This window comes from Cricetulus griseus, assembly GCF_003668045.3.
Source record: "Cricetulus griseus strain 17A/GY chromosome 1 unlocalized genomic scaffold, alternate assembly CriGri-PICRH-1.0 chr1_0, whole genome shotgun sequence".
Lineage (NCBI taxonomy): Eukaryota > Metazoa > Chordata > Mammalia > Rodentia > Cricetidae > Cricetulus > Cricetulus griseus.
In genome coordinates this window covers 235,640,674-235,662,844 of record NW_023276806.1, presented here as the reverse complement: position 1 = coordinate 235,662,844, position 22,171 = coordinate 235,640,674, and the positions used below count along the sequence as shown (strand labels likewise).

Here is a 22,171-nt window from a genome sequence, read left to right as displayed (position 1 = left end):
CTATAGAAGGCCCTGATATTCTGGTGACTGCCTCTTGCCTCCAGCATCCCATGTATATGTCCACTACTTGGAATGCCTCTCCTTTGGGATCGTATGAGGATCTTTCCTGGCCCACTTATGACAGGGCTTGTGAGATGGTCACTTTATAGTAGACACCTGTGCTCCCCAATGGCTTTGTTCATTGATGGTTTTATTTTTCTACTTGAACAACTGGAGAATTTTCAACTGGAATGATCACAGGTAGGATGGAGTCCCACCACTTCTGTTTTGCTTGTCCTTGAAGGTAAGGTAATGCTTTGGGCTGAGATAAGCCTCTCTTGTAGGTGAGCAGGTCAAACATTATGACATCTGTTGCCTTAAAATCTGTTTCTAACCCCGGATAAGAAGAAAAAGAAAGAAAAATGATTCCATAGCAGCTCATGTTCAAAAAGATACTTTTAAAGCTTAAAATCCCCAGAGGTCATCTCTGAAGCTTGATAATGGATATCCTCAAGCCACTGCAAACGTTTCAGAGAGCTTTTCTTTGCTGGATGTTCAAGTGGCTTGTTGGAGTAAGCAGTTGGATAGGGGCAGAGTATGAAGCTGTAAGTCTCATAGAGAAAGCCAAGTGCTATTTGGCAGTTGGTCACTGACTTGGTCAGGGTTTCTGCTCCTGTGATAAAACACCATGACCAAAAGCAGGGCCAACAAACCCTCCAGTCACACTCCATCACTGAGGGGAGGTCAGGGCAAGAACTCAAGGCAGGAAACTGGAACTGCAGCAGAGCCTATGGAGGAATGTTGCTAACTGGCTTACTCAGTCATGGCCTGCAACAGGGTTACACAAGTACCAAAAATAAGTTCAATTGAAAACAAAATTGAGTTTGACAGAACCAGTGCTGCCCTAGAAGAGACTTTCTTTCCTCCTCCCACCCCCATCCCCAATACTGGGAATCAATCCTAGGGCCTGCTGTATGTGAAGCAAGGGTTCCACGTCTGAGCTATAACCATAAGAGTGGAATGTCTATCTGTCTGTCTTCTCCAGAGGATAAAGCATAATGAATCACTTTAGAAGTAGTCACTAGATCTGCATCTTCAGGAGCAGGAAAGACGCAGCAGTTACTATTATTTGTGTTCTTGGATGCTCAGGAAGCTCCCATGTTCTTAGATGCCCAGGGGTTCCCATGTTCTTACATGCTCAGCACTTCCATAGTGGGACCACTGGAACATCAGAGGAAACTGGGAGACTGCCAACTGAGCCATTCCAAAATACCCGTAAGAGCCCAGGGCTGGCAGGAGAATAACTATGTGTTACAGGAGCTCAGAAAAGATAATTTCAATAATTTTTATGCACATCTTCATAAACACATTATACTTGTTACAGAACATAGACCTGCAGCTTGTGTTTCAGAGAGGAACAAAGGACACTTACTGAATGAAGGGTAGTGTTTAATAGGTGTTGAGCACTGCATTTTTCCAGCAGTTAATGGAGTTGCAGTTAGAAATCTCAAGCTTGATTACTACCTTACTCTCACTCTCTCTCATTTTGCATTGTTTTGTTTGACACATGGTCTTGCTATGTCATATGTAGCCCAGGCTGGTTTTGAACTCACTATGTAGTACAGTCTACCCTCAAACCTCACATCAATCATCCTTCCTCATTCTCCCAAGTGCTGGAATCACATGGATGTGTGCCACTATTCCTGGCTCAGCAGCAGTTTTCACTGAGAAGCCCCTTGTCCATTGGCTAACCTGTGATATGTGAACCATGGGCCAGCAACACTCAGACAAACATCAAATCATTCCTGAAAGTCTGGAAGTTGTGCATTAAGCAATTCCTTAGGAAGAAGGGTGAATGTGGAAGCCTTGAAAAAACAGTCTGTCATAAGTGAAGAAAGCAATGACAATCCACCAACATATTGCCACACACGAGGCAATTTGTAGACACTACACCTAAAATATATACCAAGAACTGGGTTTTGGAGTGTGGGCCAGTGGTAGAGAGCTTGTCTAGCTGATGTAGGGTTCTGAAGTTTAATCCCAACATGAAACAAAAGACAAAAGAACAAGAGAGAAGGGATAGAGAGGGGGGAGGGGAGGAAGGGAAGCAGGGAAGGAGAAAGGGAGAAAGAAAGGAAAGGAGGAGGAGGGGAGGGTAGACACATTCAGAGGGAGATATATTCAGATTGGGCTGGAAAGGGTTGGCAAGACCATTCCGTCTATGATGGTTACTTTGTCAACTTGACCCAACCTAGACTCACGGGCAAGAGTCTCGGTAATAGATAGTCTACATGGTGTTGACCTGTGAGCGTGTGTATGGGAAATGGTTTGGATTGCCTTTGCTGATATGGAAAGACCCAGCCTGAAGGTGGGCAGGACCATTCTCTGGTTTGGAGGCCTGAACTCTTTAAAAGAATAGAAAAGCTAGCCTAGCACTACACTTTCATAGATGCATTTCTCTTTACTCCAGACTAGGTGTGATGTAACCAACTGTCTCAAACTTTTGCTGCTATACCTTCCCCACAGTAATGGACTATAATCTGGAATTATGAGCTAAATAAACCCTTTTCTCAAAGTCATATCAAAAACAGTAAAGCTCTTTTTTTCTAGTTTTTTTTTTTTACTGATTATTTGTGCATTTCACATAACGCATTCAGATCCCACTCATCTCCCATCCCCCCACTTCTGCCCTCTGCCCTTGTCACCTCCCCTACCAACCTGCAAAACAAAAGTTAAAAGTAAAACTGAAAACCAACCAACCAAACAAACAAAAAACAAATACAACAAAATCTCTGCATGGAAGCTGTAGTGTAGCCCAGTGAGTCACACAGTATATCCTTTAGTCCATATAAATTACTTGTAAATGTGCATTGCAATGAGTCATTGGTCTGGTTCAAGGCCTCTGGCTTCTGTTATATCCTCTATACTAGGATTTCACTGGAGCTCCTTTTGGATATCCTATTATTGCCTTGTGTCATGGAGATCCTGTAGCTTTGGAGTTGTAGAGTCATCCCCTTCACGCACTCCAGCAGTTTATAGATGAGGTGGATGTTGGGGTTGGGTTCTGGGCTTGGGTGGTAGCTGAGTTGGTCAGCCTGTCAGCTTGCCCTCATCATCACCACCTAGGCGAGCTCTCCAGCACTACCCCATCTAACTCACCCAATGTAGCAGGCAGCAAGGAGCAAGGCCAGTTCTGCCCTTACAATCTTGAGTCCAGCTCACCTGCACTCACACTACCAGGGCCAGCTCCACTGTTTTGCCCAGGCAAGGTACAGGGCCCACTGTCTTGATTGCTGCACTTGTTGAGGTGCAGGGCCCACTGTATGGATTGTTGCCCCTGGTGAGGGGCAGGACCAGCTTTTCTTGTGAAGTTCATTTTTTTTTGTTACCATAGCCACATCTCAAGTACTTAATAACTACATATAGTTAGTGGCTACTGTATTAGACAGTGAAGCTTTAGTTAATGTCTAATCTGCCCATTCCTGATAAAGTTGTTACTGTTGATTTAAAAGCATGGTGCCTTGGAGTCTGTACATGTTCTATTCATGACTATTAATTGCACAGCATTGTTTCAGATGCTTGGGGCTCAGCATCCACGAACATCATATCACAAACAAAGCCTCTACTCCCCAGGAGTTTATATCCTAGCATCTAACACCAGTGATACATTAATAAGACTACAGAATAACTGTTGCTTGTAAGCAATGGCATGAAGACAATAAAAGAGAAGACAGGATCAATAGTTTGGAGCAGGCTGAATGAATTCTTTGCCATTGGCCTTGACATGAATACTCTGATCTAAGAAAGGTACATTTGTCGGCCCTGGAGTATACAGATGGGGTTGAGGGCCCTTTCTGTATGTGGACTCAACCACATGCTTCGTATTCTTGGAACACAATCTCCTCATGGCTCTGTCTGGTATCAGTCACCAGTATGGGCTTTTGCCAATGAAGAGAGACATATGGAGGAAAGGCACCTGGTCCAAGAATTGGTAGCCATAACTTCTCATTCCTGATCTGTTACTCATCAGCTCCAGACAAGCTCTCTAACCTCTTTGGTCTTTTCTTTCTTTTGTGTCCCTGTGTCCCCTAAATCTCAGTATTTTGTGGTTCTGTGCTCTTATAAAAGAACCCCCATGGTTTCAGGCCCCATGAGATGCCAATCATACTGAATATTGGGAGTTTGGAAAGGCTAGGGAAAAGAAATGAGTGGACTAGCCTTGTCATACGATACAGAGAGTATAAGGGTAAGGAAAAAATGAAATAACTGAGTTGGTGGTGTAAAAAGCAGCTGAGGCAGAGCTGAATGACAAAGAGGCAAATGCTGATTTTAGCAGCAGTCAAGGAACACACATGAACAGATTGTAAAATTATTGAAAGTTGGAGACAGAGAGTAATGGGGAGTGGGCCTTCCAAATGATTTTGTAAGAGTCTCAAACTATTCTTCCACTTAGAATCGTCCTATTTAGAGTTTATCCGGACACACAAAGCATCAAATTGAAGTTACACACAGATTAAAATAAATCTCTCTATCTGTCACTTGTTTTAAAATGTATTTTCATTAACTCTTTGAGAATTTCATGGAATATGTTTTGTTTTTGTAGATTTTGAGATAGGGTTTCTCTGTGTAGCTCTGGCTGTCCCGGAACTCACTCTGTAGACTAGGCTGGCCTTGAACTCACAGAGATCCTCCAGCCTCTGCCTCCCCAGTGCTGGGACTAAAGGCATGCACCACTACCGCCCAGAAACCTTTTTTTATTCTTTTCTGTTCTGTTCCCATAAATTGTACAGTTAGTGCTCACAACCTGTGTGCACAGCATCTATAGCCTACCTTTGGATATGTGTGAAATTGTTTTCTCAGGTGTGTAAACAACTTCCTTCCTTTGTGCCCACCTGCCATGCCTGCCCCCCCACCACCCCTTTCTTTTTCTAAGACAGGGTTTCTCTGTGTAGCCTTGGCTGTCCTGGAATTGGCTCTGTAGACCAGGCTGTCCTGGAACTCAGAGATTCCCCTGCCTCTGCCTCCCAAGTGCAGGGATTAAAGGCATGCACCACCATTGCCTAGCCCCAAAGACTTCTTTTCAATAATAATAATAATAATAATAATAATAATAATAATAATAATAATAAAATGACCTGCAACAGAAGTGACTTGGTACTAGCCTAGATCCAGGACTTCTTTCTTCTTCCTTAGACATTTATGGATGCAATGGCCAATCTGAATGAGGGAACAGGGAGCAGGAGGTCGGGGAGTAAGGCAGGAAGGTGGAGACCAGAGACAGGTTTCAAGAGAAGGGAAAACTCTTGTGAAACTTTAGCATGCTTGCACTCTCGGTCAAGTGAAACAAGTTTCTTTTTTTATTTGGTACATAAACTTGTTGTAAGCAAAGCACTCAAAGGGAAAATTCCTAAGCAGCAGTGCTGGGTTTAGGAGTCATTTGTCAAATTAATCATGATATATTTTCTTGCCTTGAGTGCGTCAGCTGGGATATGTTACATTCCATCCTAGGAAGGGAATCCAAGTAAAAGATTCCCAGCAAACAATTGCTCAGTCTAGAGAGCAGCAGAGCACTCCAGGCCTCTTCAGTACCATTTACTTGAGTTTTCTACCACCATCCAGTTGGGGCAATGCTATCACATGGAAGAGTCGGGGTTGGAGTCCCACACAGAGTTTTAAAGCCAGCACAGTGCTGGCATCCAGATTTCAGCACAAGGCAATTCTGGGTTTGGTATGAGGAAGTCACTTAGGGAGAATGGGGTGGGGAAAGTCGGTTCTGATAAATATTTGAAATAAGCTTCAAGTAAGAGTCCAAGTGTTTAACTCTATCTCTCTTCCGGCACTGCAGCTAAATAAGTAGAATGTCTAACAGTGCAATGATAACAGTTGGCCATGTAATATTTGACAAAATAATAGCATTCTTAAAATGTGAAAATTTATAATCTGAGATTAGACATGTTCGGGGTAGTATGGCTATAGATGGGGGCTGATTAATCCTGAAATGCTATGTCTATTTACTTAATTTTAAGTAAAATATGGCAATATTATGTTTGATTCAAACAGGTTGCTATAGCTACCTTGTCTATGAATGTCCATAGGAACAGAATGCCAAAGACTAAACTAATGTCTCTGCTTCTGACTGTGTATCAGTCATGCATTCTGCCCTCTCTATCCCAGATCTGGACTTGACATTGATGGGACAGCAAACAATTCTATCTATAGTTGAAACTAAAAAGTTAAGAATTTTTCTAGATCATTTGGATATTTTAAAACCTCTTCTGGTATACATAACTAATCAAAACAACCTTTCTAAAGACAAATAGACTGGGCGTTGGTGGCACATACCTTTAATCCCAGCACTCAGGAGGCAGAGGCAGGCAGATCTCTGTGAGTTCGAGACCAGCCTGGTCTACAAGAGCTAGTTCCAGGACAGCCTCCAAAGCCACAGAGAAACCCTGTCTCAAAATAAATAAATAAATAAATAAATACAAATAGTTTTATGCATTTGTATGTTAATTTCCTCTATGACTTGGTTTAAGTGTGAATAGCATCCCACTCCCCTAGGATTTTTCGATGTAGCCAAGCATAGCCTTGATCTCATCATCCTCTTGCTTCAGCTTCCTGAATCTTAGGATAATAGGAATGTACCACACACTGATTTTGTGAACAGTCATTTGAGAAGGGGTATTTTCTCTCTTTTTAAAGAAACAATTATTTATTTATAACTCTTTTATGTGTAGGGATGTTTTGGCTGTATGTACACATATTTATCACCTGCCTGCATGGTACACTTGGAGGCCAGAAGAGGATATAACTCCCTGTAACTGGAATTAACAATGCTTCTAAGCAGCTCTATGGGTTCCAGAAATTAAAACCAGGAACTCTGGAAGAGCAGCCAGTGCTCTTGACTGCTGAGTTAGCTTTCCAGTCTATTATTATTATTATTATTATTATTATTATTATTATTATTATTGTGCATGGGGGGTGCAGGTCCCACAGTTTGTGTGTGTATGTCAGAGGACAAATTGGTGTATCTCCATCCACCATGTATATCCTGGGGACAGAACTCATGCCATCAGTCTTTGTGACCAGAGCCTTTATCCAGTATGCCATCTCTCTGGGTGGGAGAAACAATGTTATCTTTACTGTCATAAAGAACCACACCATCTAGTTTCTTGTCACCGGTCTAGAATCTAGACATTTCATTTTATGCCACTAAAGTGAACAGAACTTAGCCTAAACAGCTTTCAATGCATTAGATTAAAACTGAAGTAATTTGCTTGGGAGCTGAGCAAGCAAATGGGAGGAAAAGTTGATCTCTGGCATGCTGACTATTGCTTTTTGGGTTTATGGGAGCATGAGGAGGGTACAAAAGCCTGAGCTCACTGACAAATTTTCTTGCCACCCAAGGCTGAATTTTTGTCTTGACTCATTTTAGAACAGTTTTCCCAAATAAGTTAGTAAAGATGATAACTTGAACATTTGCCTATATTTCTCAGAATCCCTCCCAGATGGTGCTAACTACCAGCCCCAGAATATGCATATTAAAATGATCCTTTGAGATTTAGTATGTTTAGAGTGCCTGACTCTGCCTCAGCTCCATTTTATCCAGATTCTAAAAGCTGCATGCATTCTGATTTTTCAGTCATTTTGAATTACATAGAGATGTGCAAGACAGCTAGACTTGGGATTCGGTGAAAGAGAACATTCTGAAGTATCAGAAGAGAGAGGTTTTTAAATTTTTAATTAAATATGTTTCGGTTATAAGAGAATAGGTGATGAATGAGGAGAGTTTTCTGCAAGTAATTAGACCCAAATGGCTTTGGAGTGGTAGAACTATCTTGGTAGACAGATCTTGGTAGAATGGTGTCTAGGTGTAGGGAGACACCGTAACCACACCTCCTAAGGGATGGCTGCAGGTGTGCTTGACCATGCATGGTCAAGGGAGGCCAGAGAGAAGGGGCCCCCACGTGTCTGCAGCACCTTAAGAACTTCACACGCATCATCCTGACCTTCCCTTGAACGTCAAGCACACTTGTAGCCAGCCCTTAGGAGACGTGGTTACGGTGTCTCCCTACATCTAGGAGTGAAATCAGTGACTCCTTAGATGTTTTAGTCCAATTCCAGCCCATACAATTCACCCTCTTGAACCTGTTCACTGATAGCTATTTACTGAAAATTCACCATGTACCAAGCGTGTAGTAGGGCACTAGCTAGCATTAATGTCTAGGGGAAATGAAGAAAGAATGTTCTCTGGACCTGCTTGGAATTCCATTCTTAGAGACCTCCCAAGCCAGAATGGACAACCTCACCCACCATGTTGGTTTTTCTACCATATGCTATCACAAAGAGGAGCCTGGGATTCAGAATGCTTTGGGAGTATTTTTTTGCTCTGTTCTCTGTTATCGACTAACATGAGAGGAATTGTGCACTATTGAAGGGCCCAAGACACAATGTATGGCTCATCCTAATTCCTTATTTGACAGGCTGTTGACAAATGTTTTGCATCAAAAGACAATGACATCACAGCTCCAGAATCTGCTTAACAAAGAATCAAGAACCAATCCTGTCCACCTCACACTCAGAGAAGATGTTCAAACAACCTTCTTCCAGCAGAGTGAAAGGCATGGGGGTTTATGCAGAAGCTGCAAGAGCAGGGGCTCCGAAGAGATGTCAGGGCAGTCATCTGAATAACACGATTTTGACACTGTGTGTAAACACAGACTGCCCAAGGTATCTTCATGTTGTTTAGCATGGAAGTCATGCAAGGCAGACTGTAGGAGTAAGAAATGGAATACTATCTTGGATACTGGTGATAGGCCATGAAAAATAAACGAGGCCCTTTAATAGTAATTATAAAACAAACAACCAACTCAGATTATCTGGAAAGTAAGGGCAGAGAAAACTTTTCAAATACATTTTTCTGTAATTGATCAACTATTTAAGAATTCAAACAATATAAAAGCCTTATAATTTGTCATAAAACTGCCAAAAGGTAATATAAAATAAATGTAGAATGCCCCATTGTTATGAGTTGTGATTTTTAAAAAAGAAAATAGAAACGTTTCCAATTTATCCAACAACCTTCCAACTGTGCAAGGTATTAAAATTATATATGCTACTTAAAAATTATTAGGAATCCATCAAATTGACAAGCTATCAGGTTTCTTGTATTCAAGATTAAGCTTTGGTAAGAAGCAGCTTCTATAGACTCCCTGTTGGAATTAGGTAATTGGTGACTGTTAGCAGGGTTTTCATCTGGAGGGGAAACATTGCCTAAAGAAGAGGGACTTAGACACAGAGGAGCATACCAGTAACGTCAGTCCTCAGGAGGCTGAGGCAGGAGGATTCTGAGTTCAAGGTCAGTCTGGGCTATACAGGTTGTCCCACTTCTCTAAAAAGAAAGAATGAATGATAAATATTCTTTGTCTGAATCCTCCATTAGCATAAGATGCCAGGCAACAAGACAACTTTCAAGGAGGGAAGAGAAATCACCCTTCCCTCTCTAGAGTCCCTACATGGGAGGAGATAAACTGAAGGGAAGACCTGTTTTCTGACCCCTACCAGTGTTTACACTGTATTAGTGTAAGTCTGTTACTAAAGTGTCATTTGACAGGGCCAGTGTTCCACTATGCAGGCACAGGCTGCTAGGAACCCAACCCCCCCATCCCCCCCCCCCCCCCACCCCCACCCCACCACCCCCCGCTTTGCGGCAATGTGGAACCCAGCTTTGTGTGTACAGCTGCTACCTCCTTCTCTCAGGCATGATAATTTTTCAGTACTCTGCCTTCTGCAGGGAGGCAAAGCATCTCTAGCCAAAGTAGAAAGCTTAGACAGAATGGGTGGGTATAGGAACTCTTGTTAGTTCTATCCCTTCCTGTTTTTTTCCCCATCTCTGAATTTTGGTGTTTGATTTCTGGTTATCATGAGAAAGCATCCATCATAGTCAGGGTCTCTATTGCTGTGAGGAGACACCATGACCATGGCAAGTCTTATAAAGGAAAGCATTTGATTGTGTTGGCTCACTTACAGTTCAGAGCTGTAGTCCCTTATCCTCATGGTGGGAGGCAAGACAGCAAGCAGGCAAACCTGGTGCTGGAGCTGAGAATCCGTGCGTCTTGATCCAAAGGCAACAGGCAGTGAACTGTCACTGAGCTATATCTTGAGCACATATGAGACTCAAAGCCCCACCCCTCAGTGACACACTTCCTCCAACAAGACCACACCTATTCCAACAAGGTCACACCTCCTAATAGTGCCACTCCCTCTGGGGGCCATTTTCTTTCAAACCAACGCAGCATCCAAGTATGTGTTTACCAGGTAGTGTAACTTATTTTAGTTATAGTTGCCAGGACTAAACCCCTGATGAAACAACTTGAGGAAGGAGGGGTTTATTTTGGCTCTGAGCTGGAGGGGACAGTTCATCAGAGGGGAAAAGGAATGATGGCAGGAGCTCCAGGCTGCTGGCCATGTTGTATCTACAGTCAGGAAGCCCAGAAAGTTGAATGTAGTCAATTTAGGATTCCAGTCCTGGAACGGTAGCACCTGCATTTAAGGTGGATCTTTCCACCTTAACCTAAAGTAGATTATATCTCACACCTGTGTCCCTAGAGATTTGTTTCCATGCTGATTATAAATCTTATCTAGTGGACACGACTGACTATCACAGGCCATAATAAGACGTTTAATGGTACAAAAATATACAGTGGGCATCTGTGATGCTCAACAGATCTTATCAGAGAGGATGATGCGTATTTTCAGAGAGGCTTACCCCATGCTTCTTGGAGTTTTCTATTAATGGCTGATATCAGCTCACAGGCACCCTGTGTTTCAGTCACATTGTTTTCTCAAATAGTCTTGTTTGGTGAGCATGCAATCACAATGCCTATAAAAAGACAAATCATTCTCCCACCAAAGCAAATTACATAACGAAGACCCAAATTAGATTTACTATTTTCTCCTTTAGAAGTACTTTACAGAGATATTTGTGCACTCACATGAGTTTTTGTTTCAGATAACATTAATGAAGCCAAATGACTCTCCCTTTATTTAATGTAGTTATAGTTTAATGTGGTTAGACTGCAATGAAATTATCTGAGTTAAGGACAAAGATTTTTTATTTTTAGTTTTTAGCATTGTAGTTTTTACAATCATCCTAACTATTAGCAATAGAGTATAGATACATTTAGTAGTACTTAGATGTTAGATATATTTATATTTGAATATCAAAACATGACATAAATCTCATCAAATATTGGTGGATTTTTTTAAAAATTATTTGTAAGCAATGGAATTTAAAAACATTTGCCCCCATGATCAGAGAGTGTGAATTAAAATGAAATAGAAAAGTTTGGTTAGTTTTTAATCTTTTGTTTCTTAAAGATTTATTTATTATGTATACAGTGTTCTGTCTGCATGTATGTCTGCAGGCCAGAAGAGGGCACTAGATCTCTAGATCTCATTACAGATGGTTGTGAGCCACCATGTGGTTGCTGGGAATTGAACTCAATACCCCTCTTAACCTCTGAGCTATCTCTCTAGCCCCTAGTTTTTTATCTTAAAGTCCAAGTTTAAGAAAAAAAAGGAAAAACCTAAAATGTCTTTTTTTTGTAATTAAAAAAAAATGGCTGCTCTGCTGGTGGGGTGGAATAATACTGCCTGTACACAAGGGGTTTTTAAGGGCCATTTTTCCTGGGTACTGAGATTAGAAATTTTTCATAGAACAAGAAAAGTGGAATGACCCAGTGATTTATGAGAATAATTTCCAAGTTCTTTGAAGAATTAAAATCAGTCTATATAATAGCAAGCACATGGCAGGTAGTAATAAATACTGGGTATAACTGGGAGTAAATAAGGCTGAAGGCTAATAAAAAGTCTCCTTGTATTTTCTTGGCCTCTTCATTACCTGAGCCTCCAGTGAGACTTGGATTCTAGGAGACATCACCTCATCCCTGGGCATGTCTCTTCTTAGGCTTCCATCTGCTTCCTCTATCACTTCCGTTTTCCTGTTCAAATAATCATTTAGTTTGATTTTTTAAGTGAAAAGTAACTATTTCAGGGTAAGAAAAATGCAGACAAACTAGGTTGTGGCTATAATTGCCTGGTTCATATTAGTCAAGTGGTTACTCTGTGAGCAGTGAGCAGAAACTAAGCTCTGAAGGGTGAAGAGGTAGAAAGTGAATACTGAGCACAAACCCTGGGGAGCACGTTGGTACCCACCTCCTTCCTCTCCTTACTGGTCCCTCCCTCAATGGAAGCTCAAACCTTTCTGCTGTTGTTTGGTGATTTGGTTATTTAGTGGAAGAGTTTTGTTTTTTTTTTTTAAGAGGATAGCAAATAGCAAAGAAAAGTAGAATATGTAACATCTAACACATATCCAAGTTGTAAACTATTTATATGTATAGTTTGTTTTATATATTTTGCTCTTATCATAAATTCTTGCCTTTCCTCCATGATATATTTAGTAATTTGCTTAAAAACTTTTCTGTTTTTCTTTTTCTTTTTGTTTTTTGAGGTAATTTCTCATCACAGGCTTCCTTCCAATTCATCATGTAGCTGGCGGTAACTTCAACTTCTGGTCTTCCTGCCTCAACTTTTCAAGTGCTGAGATTACAGGTGTTCAGTTTTACAGGTGAGATTACAGGTGTGGTAATGGCATGGAATCCAGGCCCACTATGTGAACATTAAATCTGCCCAATCCCTACAAACATCACTTTTATGTAATGATTTATAATACTTCAAGCCTGAACTTGATAAAACCCGAATTCCTTTTTGTCGTGTACATTAGTCACTGTACTCCAGAGAAACAGAAATACTACAGGAAGAAATTTCCTGTAGGGATTTTGCCCACATTTTGGTTGTGTATAGCTGAGAAGTTGCACGATCCAGTCAGCAAGCTGGAAACCCTGCAGAGAAGATTGGTTCCTCTTCAAAAAAGTGGTTCAAGACTTGGAAAGAGCTGATGGTTGATTTCAGAGGTAAAAACATTTGGTATTCCGTCTTGAAGGCAATCAGGCTGGAGGAATCACCACTTACAGAAGGGAGGGAAAGTCAGACCTCCAGATGAATGAGCTCCACCAATGTAATCTCATCCAAAAATACTCTGTCTATCTGGTCTACAAACCCAAAACAATATTTGAACAACTCTTGGAGCATCTTGTAGCCTCCTCAAGTTGACTTATTAAAATTACCCATCAGAGGCTGGGAAGGTGGCTCAACTGATAGATGCCTACTATGCAAGAATTTGGAGCTAAATTCAGATTCCCAGCATCCACATAACCTGGGCATAAAGATTTGAGGCCTGCAACCATAGAGATGGGGAGACAGAGAGCCAGTGGAGCTCATTGGTTAGGCAGCCTAGATAAACTGATGAACTTCAGGTCCATTGAGAGACCCTATCTCAAAAAATAATATGGACAGTAATAGAGGAAGACACCAGTGTTGACCTATGGCTTCCACATATACATGAACACATGAACATGTGTACATGCATACATATACACAATCACATGAACACATGCACACACACAGAGCATCATTTCAGGTAAGATTTATTCGTAGCTGAAACAATTTTTGATAAATTTATATGCAAAGAATTGTGCTTTTGTCAGAAGTCCAGGTATTTGGTTGTAGACTACTTGAAGATGTGCTATGATTTGAATGTGTCCTCCAGACATTTATATGTTGTTAATCTCCAAAGTCATTCATTGATGGTTTTGGAGGTAGGACCTTTAGAAGATAATTAGGGTTAGCTGAGGTCATCAGGTTATAGTCCCATTGTGGGATTAGTGAATTTATTTTCTATTTTTCTTTTTCCTTCCTTCCTTTCTTCCTTCCTTCCTTCCTTCCTTCCTTCCTTCCTTCCTTCCTTCCTTCCTTCTTTCCTTTCTTCTTTCCTTGCTGCTCTTTTGGGGTTTTTGTTTGTTTGTTTTTGAGACAAGGTTTCTCTGTATAGCTCTGGCTGTCCTCAGACTAACTCTGTAGGTCAGGCTGGCCTGGAACTCAGAGATCTGTCTGCCTCTGCCTTCCAAGTGCTGGCATTAAAGGCATGTGCCACCATGCCTGGCAGATTAGTGGATTTCTAAGAAGACTTGATCTCTGGGTTTACTTACCAGGCTGTGTCTTCTTCCAGATTATGAGGCAGTCAAAGGCTGATTCCTGATGCAGGACTCATGACCTTGGTTTTTCCTGCTTCTGAAACTACAGATCTCTTTTCTTTTCTTTACAACTAGTCAGTGATATTCTGTTAAGCAACACAAAATAGACTATGATGTGATTATCCATTTTAAAGAAAAGTTAATTAGCAGTGCTATCTGTAAAAACTGTTTAAATTAAAAAAAACTATTTAAAAATACTAGCCAGCATTTAATTAGTTCATTAATCCATTTATCTACAGTAGATGGATTTTGAAAACCTCAGTGAGTAGCTATTAAATGCCAAGCATTGGTCTAGGCATGAAGCAAACAGACACTAACAAAAAACTAGCCAATTGTCTGGCAAAATAGGACAACCGAATAAATATAATAGAAACAAAATATTAATGGTTGGATGCCCATGCACTTATTATACCTTTCACATTTATTGTACTAATCTACTAATTAGTAGTTCTCTAATATTTGTAGAAGATATTCATAATTTGGGAAATAAATTATGCTACCACCAGATGTACTAATCTACTAATTAGTAGTTCTCTAATATTTGTAGAAGATATTCATAATTTGGGAAATAAATTATGCTACCACCAGATTATAAGCAATATAAGGAAAATTTCTATAAGCTAGAGTAGACAAAGCTATAGCATTGTTTCTATAGAGAGATGTCTCAGTGATTAAGAGCACTGTCTGCTCTTTCAGAGGACTGGGGTTCGAGTTCCAGTGCCCATCTGGAAGCTCACAACAGTCTGTACCTTCGGTTCTATCTGATGCTTTCTTCTGGCTCCTGTGGGAAACACATACTTGCAGTGCACAGATGATGGGAGAGATCCTTCTGTATGCTGTGAACATATGTTTCTTTTATTGGTTGATGAATAAAGCTGCTTCTGCCAATGGACAGGCAGGATGTAGCCATGCAGGAAGTATAGGTGGGGCTACCAGAATAGTAGAATTTTGGGAAGAGGGGTCTGGAGAGATGGCTCAGAGGTTAAGATCACCGACTGCTCTTTCAGAGGTCCTGAGTTCAATTCCCAGCAACCACATGGTGGCTCACAACCATCCCTTATGAGATCTGGTGCCCTCTTCTGGTGTGCAGATATACATGGAAGTAGAATGCTGTATACATAATAAATAAATAAATCTTTTTAAAAAAATTTTGGGAAGATGAATGCAGAGTGAATCACCAGAAAGATGCCATGTAGCTGCCAACAAAGCAAGAGGCTGGGGCATGTGGAGATACACAGATTAATAGAAATGGGTTAATAATTAAAAGAGAGCTAGTCAATGAGAAGCCTGAGCCATGGGACAAACAATTTATAATTAATATCACATCTCTCTGTTTATTTGGAACTAAACAGCTACAGGACCACGGCAGGACAGAAACTTCCATCAACACACAGACATACAAGGATGAAAAACCTCCACGTATATATAATAAACCTTTTCTGAAAAAACTGTAAGAGAAGGTGAGATGTAAAATGTACACATGTTGTGAAAAACAGCTAGCAATGAGACATAATTTACCACAGGCTCTAGCAACTCCACTTCTTGTATAGACCAATTGGAAGGTGCTTGGAAGAGAACCAATGTTCCTAGAGGTATCGTTACCAACAACCAGAAGTTGTAAACAACTCAAATGTCTGTCATAGGAAGAATGGCTTCACAAATCAGGCTGTACTTACACTAATGAAATATTATTGATCCTGAAATAGGACATATGCTTCAAAATGGATAAGTCTTTATGATATTATGTTACGTGGAATAAGCCAGTAACAAAAAGACAAGTACTGTGTAATTCTCCTTCTAAGAAGTACCTACAAGAGTTGAATTCACCCAGATAAATAGAACATGAGATGGCAGCTTGTCAGGGTCCAGCAGAGAAGGTGCTGGGGAGTTGGTGTTTAATGGATAGTTAGTTTCTGTTTGAAGAAAACACAAGATTCTCAGAATGAATGGTGGTACAGTGTTGTGAACACACTCAATATCTCTTGAACTATACCTTTAAAAAATTAAAATAGGACTGAGGAGAGCTTGCCCAGCATGTGCAAATCCCTGACCTTTGTCCCTAGCACCAACACTGCATAAACCCAGCATGGAGGCATATGCCTGCAATCCCAGCACTCAGGATCTAGAGGCAGGAGAATTCCAAGTTCAGGGTCATCTTCAAAGCCAACCTGTTTGCTTTATTTCTTTGTTTGTTTTTTAGACAAGGTAGCCCTGTTTCTGTGTAACCCTGGCTATTCTGGAACTTGCTCTGTAGACCACGCTGGCTTCAAACTCACAGAGATCTACCTGCCTCTGTCTCCAGAGTGCTGGTATTAAAAGTTTGGACCACCACCACCTGGCTTTTTTTTTGTCTGTTTTTAAAGACAAAATGGCAAATTTTGTTGTGTGTGTGTGTGTGTGTGTGTGTGTGTGTGTGTGTTTTTTTTTTTTTTCAGTTAAAAATGGGTGGGGACCACCGGTGAAGAAAGCTTGACATTAAATGGAAATCTTTTCTGCCATGGGTACCAAACAAGGACTCATCAGCCTACAGACAAGCATGAGAAACAAACATCAATGGGTTTTTGAGCAAGGATTCTAAATTCTCTTAAAGAATGAGCAAAAAATTTTCACAGGTTTAAAATAGAGGCAACTTGGGCAACCTGGACCTTACTCCTCTGATAAAGCTCCAAGATTTCTATTCTATTCTATTCTATTCTATTCTATTCTATTCTATTCTATCCTATTCTAAATGGGGAAAATAAAGCTGTGTGTTATGACATGAACATTCAAGTTTTAGTATCACAAAATACCAAATCTTCAGTAGTTCAAAAATTATCATGTGCCCTAAAATGGCAGGGAAGTTGCAGAGAACACTCACAGGGATTAAGTGGCAGCCAACAGAGCTGAAGGTGATGCCATCAGAATTGAATCTGTGATGTGACGATTTAGATTCGTAAGCAATGCAGTGTGCACAGACAGAAGTGAATGAAGCCACCAATGCCTTAGTTCTCTGCAAGCCACCCTGGGATCCATATTGTGATATCACAGACAGTAAAGGTCCTGAACTGACTAAAGAACAGCTTGAACTAGAATTCTAGCTGCATCATAAGCTTTAATTTCTTGCTCACAAGTCTGGCCTATTACAATAAGCCAATATTACATCCTTACAAGCTTCCTAACCCTCTACTTGGCACTTGGGACATTTATGATAATATTCCATGAAAATCTCACTTGTATGAGAATTGCTTCATTAGAGACTTTTAAGGGGCATCAGTAAAAGATACTTCTTTGTGGGATCTTTATTTTACCTGCTCAAGATGGAACTGTCTGCCCAATCTTTGAGAAGTTGATATTGGCAGCCCTGTATAAGAGAGGAGCGTGTCCAAATGAAACGGTTAATGAAATGTGGAAGCTTGGGAAATTGCCTTTTTAGTCAATTTCTCCTCAGCAAGAAGTGTTCAATGTTTATTATTCCCTTATCTTGTGTCTCATTCTCCAGAATGTAGAAACCTGTAGCAGGCTTTCTTGGACCACCAGCCCCTGATCATGATACAGAGACTTATTATTGATTATGGATGCTCAGCCTTAGCTTAGGCTTGTTTCAAGCTAGCTTTTTTTCCAACTTGAATTAACCCATTTCTATTAACCTATTGCTGCCCTAAAGCTCGTTTACCTTATCTACATACTGTCCATCCTGCTTTCCTGCTTCCTCTGTGTCTGTCTGTCTGGCCCCTGGCTAACTGGTCCCCTTTTTCTCTCTGCCCACCAGTCCTGCCTATCCCCCCTCTGCCTAGCTATTGGACATTCAGCTTTTTATTAGACCAATCAGGTGCCTTAGGCAGACAAGGTGAAACAGCAACATATCTTTACATAGTTAAATAAATGCAGCATAAACAAAGGCAACACATCTTTACATAGTTAATTGTTCTGCAGCACAAACAAATGCAACATATTTGTATCTAGTTTAAAAATATTCTATTCCACAACAGAAACCCTACTGCAGTCAGCTGCTGAGTGGTTAATTGCTTAGAATACAAGTATGTTCTGGAATTCCAGCTTCTTGTGAAGGTGTGACTTGGAGCTCAGAAATGGAGGCAGGGGAAGCTGGGCAAAGCAGTGCAGGCCTTTAATCCCATCACTTAGGAGGCAGAGGCGATGGATCTCTGTAAATTTACTGCCAGCCTGGTCTATATAGGGTCCCATGACAGCCAGGACTATATGGAGACTTTGTCTCAAAAAAGATCAAGGAAGAAAGGGAGAGAAGGAGGGACGGAGGGAGGAAGAGAAAGTATCCACTGCATGAAAAATAGGGAAATTTCTTTCCATTTGTCCTCGGTTACATGGATACTTTCCTACCTCCCACTCCTGTCATTCCCAAAATGCATTGGAGCACGGGTTAACCAACATAGAACATATCCTATAGAGAGCTGGGACAACTCAGCCTGTCACATGCAAGCAGTTTCACAGTAGGTGAGTATCTTCTGCTCGGGAGTGGAGGACAGAAAGTGAGTTGAATGAACGGTTAAGCTACTGGCATGAAACCTTTTCAGCACATGGCCTTATGTCTGCTTTTCTTTAAAAGAATAATGCTGAACCAAACTGAGTTTTAATTGGGTTTGACTTGCACAAACACTTGGATTTTAGTGTCTAAAATGTAAGCTAACTGGGAAAACATAATCCCTACTTAATACAGTTTTCATCTGCCGATACCAATGTAATATGATTATGTCCATGCTGATTACAGGCTCTAACCAGAGTCTCATGGAATAGGTGGTTCCCATGGAATCTCACCTCTTCCTTTTTCCCCATTTTTCTGTAGATTAAAGTTCCCTTGGATATTCAGGCAAATCCTTGTAATCCTGGGAATGCGCTCCTTAAGTAAGTAACCCCTTGTTGGGAAAAAAACATACCAGCCCTGGTCTTCATCACATTCCTGTACAGTGCTAAGCCTAAGCTTGGGTGGTTTCCAGTTTTCTGGTGTCTAGAGACTTCATCTACCCATACGACTTCTGAATGTTCTTATTTTCCTCATATTTCTGTTGTGGGTTTGCCTCATGGTGCTCTTCTCCCCTCTCTCCTCCTCCCCTCCCTAAAAGGTATGCACTCTGCAGCCTCAGTAATGCTAGCTCTTAAGTGAGTCCACAGTATGAAATAATAAATGAGATTTTAAACAATGTTTGAAGTGGGCGTGAGCCCCGCTGTACATTTCAAGACTGATATTCCTGTAGAAGCAATTGTGGAAGATGGCGAAAGGCAAATGAATCACAGATGAGGGTGAAACAAAAACAACTGACGTAAAGAAAGTGAACACAAATGGATTTTAGAAATGATCTTCTATTCCTAATTAGGCATGATAACCACCATGCTTGGTTATTGGTATGTGCTCACTTACATCTTTTGGCCTGCTTTAACAAAAGAAACAAAGAAGTCACTTCAAGGAAGCTACAGCCCAACTCCAGTGTGTGGTACAATTACCCCACACTCAGAGTTGACTAGCCATCCGACCTGCAGTAAAACTTGTGTTCATGACATGGAGAGTGCTTCCTTGATCTCTCTTTGTTGAACATGGATTCATTTCTACAACATTCTTCCTCCATCTATGAACTTAGCATGTAATAATCATAAAATAAAGAGAATGGATAAGGAATTCCCTAATGCCTAAATCACCGGTCAAGGTAGACATGACTACTGATAACCAGAATGTCACACACACACACACACACACACACACACACACACGAAATCCACAAAGATTTGAGTAGGAAATTAAAAATTACCTTAAACTTTAAAGCAGATATTTGTTTGCTTTTGTAGCTTTAGATTGTACGTCACCCTGAAGGAACTTGGAAAAATCAGAATATAGTTCTTTGATGAAAAATCATGGGATCGAGGGTATTTCCATGGTAAATCATGTACCTGGCATGTATGAGGCCTTGAATTCAGTCTCTAGAACAGCATAATGATGTTGATGACAATAATCAAAAGTATAACATTATATTATAAAGAATCTAGCAAAGGAACTCACTTTAGGGAACTGAAAATTTTTATGGCATCAATTATCACCCTATCGATGACCAATAAATTGGCAAGGGGAAAAAGTCTCACTTGTCTAACGGAATGTCCTAACTATAGTCCTTTTTTCTTTTTTGCATTATGTTTTATTTTGTTTTTACAAAAAACTAACATCAAGGGCTAGAGAAATGGCTCAGCAGTTAAGAGCACTGGATGCTCTTCCAGAGGCTCTGAGTTCAAGTCCCAACAACCACCTAGTGGCTCACAACCATCTGTAGTGGGATCTGATTTCTCTTCTGGTGTGTGTGTGAAGACAGTGCACTCATATACATAAAGTAATATATAAAAATTCTTAGCAAACATTTCCTGATTATACAAGCAATTAATATTAGTTTTTGTTTAGTTTTGATACTGTACTTTAATTACAACTTTTCTCCCTTCCATTTCCCTCACCCCAAACCCTCCCATATACCCCTCCCTGGCCTCCTTCAAATTTGTTACCTCTTTTTGTCTTGCCAGTGAAGGTGAGTGTGGATGTTTTCACCTTAACTCATGGATTAAATTTGACATCTCTGGTAGTGGGGCCACTGAGCTCATCAAATCCCAACATAGGATACTATGAAGTTGGTAGCTTCATAAGGCATTCTTCAGAATATGAAACCTGAACCTAGGAAGACTTCAGAAAAATAGAGTATATAAGGATGAACATGTTAAACCACAATGAAGAAAGAATAAAAAGGTATATACAAACACATATGTGCATAGAATAACAGTAGACAAAAGAAGAAGTCATGAATTTGAAGGAGAGCAGGGAGGGGTATTTGAGAGGGTTTATGAGGGAAGGGAAGGGAAAATGTAATTAAAATACAATTTCAAAAATAAAATCTAATATTCATTGCTTGTATAATCAGGAAATGCTTGCTGTTAGCTTTTTATAAAAACAAAATAAAACATAATGCAATAAAAGATAAAAAAGACTAATTAGGATACCCCATAAGACAAGTGGGCTGGCCCCCTTAAAATGTCTGTAGCCTGGGAGAGTGTGAGTAGGGGCCTGCATGGTCATAGATTGAAACAGACTGGAGATAGATAAACGGCTGTTATATGTGCTTTTTGACTGGAATTGGAAACTGGGAAAATAATCTATAAAATGGAGGCAATAATTTGAATTTGGGCATAGTTTTATATTATATTAATGATATTAATTTATTAAGTGGGGCATATTGGAATTTGGGTACATGAGAGGGTTCCACATTTTGGAGACACATGCCGAATACATGTGACTGACTTGAAAATGGTCTTACAGAAAAAATACATGGCTGGGGGTAGTGGTGCACAACTTTTCTCCCATCACTTGGGAGGCAGAGGCAAACTCTCTGTGAATTTGAATTAATCCTGGTCTACATAGTGAGTTCCAGGCAGTAGGGCTGCATATTGAGACCCTGTTAAAAGCAAGCAAACAAACAAAAACAGAGAGATGAATGAAGACGGCAAACTGATAACAATTTTTGAGTAAGGGTTTGGGGTTATGATGTTCATTTACTAATTTTCCATTTCTCTGCATGTTTTCCTTCTTGTACATGTGCTTTTATGATGGACTGTCTAAAGAGTTTACCGTTAGAACATTTGCAGAGTGTAGTATGAATAAGGCCATGGGCTCTATCCCTTAGCACTGTAAACAGAAACAATACAAAAACCAAACCATTCAAACAAAACCCACTATATCAGTTTCTTTTCCTGTTGCTGGGACTAAACACCTGACAAGAAGCAATTAAGCAGGGGTGGGGAGGCTTACAGTTGAAGGGGTACAATCCATCACAGCAGGAAAGACATGACAGCAGGTATGTGAAGTAACTGGTGGAATTACATCTGCAGTCAGGACTCAAAGAGTGGGACCATACTATCAAAACTCAGGGCCTGCTCCCTGTTCCCAGTGACCCACTTTCTCCAGCAATGATCTACTTCCTAAGGTTCCATAACCATCCAAAGCAGCATCTCTGGCCAGGAACCACCAGCTACTCCAACATAAGCTTTGGGGAATATTTTAT

At 40.5% G+C, this 22,171-nt stretch overlaps 1 long non-coding RNA gene across 5 annotated transcripts in view; it reads right to left on the bottom strand.

Annotated features, from left to right (window-relative positions):
• Positions 1-10,169: 10,169 nt before the first annotated feature.
• LOC113833306 overlaps positions 10,170-22,171 on the bottom strand; it is a 36,506-nt gene continuing 24,504 nt past the window's right edge. Inside the window, exons 2-7 of one of the 5 annotated variants that reach the window (XR_004771886.1) lie at positions 20,625-20,799; positions 19,889-20,057; positions 14,882-14,968; positions 14,088-14,218; positions 11,882-11,981; positions 10,170-10,861 (exon numbers count right to left, since the gene is read on the bottom strand). This is a non-coding gene — a long non-coding RNA (uncharacterized LOC113833306). Of the gene's footprint in view, positions 10,862-11,881; positions 11,982-13,510; positions 13,705-14,087; positions 14,219-14,881; positions 14,969-17,419; positions 17,473-19,888; positions 20,058-20,624; positions 20,800-22,171 lie in introns of those variants that run through there. The other 4 variants (XR_004771884.1, XR_004771887.1, XR_004771883.1 and 1 more) reach the window with 4 other exon arrangements.